Raw genomic sequence first — 1,892 nt, 5'->3', positions numbered from 1 at the left:
AAAAAAAAAAAAAAAATGAAAAAAAGAAAAAAAAAAAAAGACACGTAGATACTAGTAGAGACCTGTATATTAAATCCCGGTGAATTGTCAGTGCTAATCAAGGATAATCTAATAAACAATATGTTACAAACTAGCAACTATTATGTAGCCTGAAATGTGGGTAGTGAATTATTCGAATAAACTTGTTCTCTCGTGATAAAACGTGTGTTTAATGCAATTAAATGGAAAAAAAAAAAAAAAAAAAAAAAAAAAGAAGAATCTCCCGTCTCCTGTAAAAATTTGTCTCCTCGTATCATCTTTCACGTGAATTTTTTTCAATTAATTTTCTTTTATATTTTAAATATAATACGAGAAAAATTACTATGTTATTGTTAATTAAGATTTTGTCGAAAGTTTGTCAAATAATTTTTACAAGAAACTTTTTAATACCGCTAAATCTTCTTTCCCTCTTCGAATTTTCAATTTATAACAATACCTATTTAATTCTTCTTACGAAGTTAATTCGGAAAAATTGGAAAGTTCAAGTAGGAAAAATTTCATTTTGATTTATTTCGATGCAGTTCTTAAAAAATTCTCATTTTAGAAACGATCCATAACTTTATTTTTTCTTTTAAATAATAATAATTTTATTATTATAATAATAATATTTATAATAATTATTTTATCTTTTTATTAATAATAATAATAATTTTAACAAATCGAAACGATTATAATATTAATATAGAAAATAAGAAATTTCGAAAAATCAACGAAGGAAATATAATGTAATCATAATTGTCCCGTAATTACGTTCGACTACTTATCCATCATTACTTATTTTCCCGAGGAAACGGTAATCGTATCTCGTTGGAAAATTCCATTTATAAATGACGATCGATGAAGATTTCCTAGAAGTTTTATAATCTGTTCGATCGGGCAAACTAAAATTTTCACGATCCAGTCGGCGTGGTATGCCGGGAAGGATCAGGTGTTCACTTAAGGGATCCCTGAATCAATTCTGTACCGAGTGATCAAAGGCTATAGTGAACCTATCAGAGAGATTTACTGGAGTACTAACATCTAATAGCAATTGAGCGTTGAATTACACGCGGTGTACAAAGGAAGGGATTGATCGACAACATGTATCCGCCGATGTATTCGTAATCAGTTTGAAACTTGGTAAGCAAACGGTTACACGTTCAACGTGGGTGGTTTCTTCGTCGAATAAATAAAATTATGCATAATACAAAATACATTCAATGCGCAACAATAAAACATTATTTCTCTCAATAAAACGGAAAATTGAATAGATTCAAACTGCTTTGAGAAGAAATGAAATTTAAAAATTTCAAAATTCGTTCTCTTAATTCTCAATTATCCGGAATACGACATATAATTCGAATTTTATACATTTATTGCAAGATATCTCATTTTTGATAAATCGACAACTAAATAATTCTTCGCTAATCGATCTCCTCATTGAAACATTGAATAATAAAGAAAAAAAAAAGTAAAGACACCCGAAATAATACGATTAAAGTAAATTGATCTCCCAAACGACCTGTACTCTTAGCGATATCTCTGTATCAAACAATTTCTCATCTCTGGAAACCGCGTTGAATCGTTGATTTCTTCTTCTTAAAAACGACTTTTCAAGAAAGAAGAAAGACCCACGTCCCTAAGAACCGAGGCGAGGTGCCATGACACGAGACACAGTGAGGAATAGGGGGAGGGGGTTTGCACAGGGTCGAAAGAGTGATAGGATAAAGGAGGTTGGACCGTTTCAAGAGAAACACAGGCGGGTAAGGGGTTGTTGGCAATCAATGCTCCTCATAAGAAAAGCTCCTCGCCCTCTCTTATGGGATCAACCCTCCTCCTCTCCTTCCTCCCTCTTCCGAGAGAGCTGCATCGAG

Source organism: Apis dorsata, unplaced genomic scaffold (assembly GCF_000469605.1).
Source record: "Apis dorsata unplaced genomic scaffold, Apis dorsata 1.3 scaffold_188, whole genome shotgun sequence".
Taxonomy (NCBI): Eukaryota; Metazoa; Arthropoda; class Insecta; order Hymenoptera; family Apidae; genus Apis; species Apis dorsata.
The sequence above is the reverse complement of the archived record's forward strand: the minus strand, read 5'-3'. Positions refer to the sequence as shown.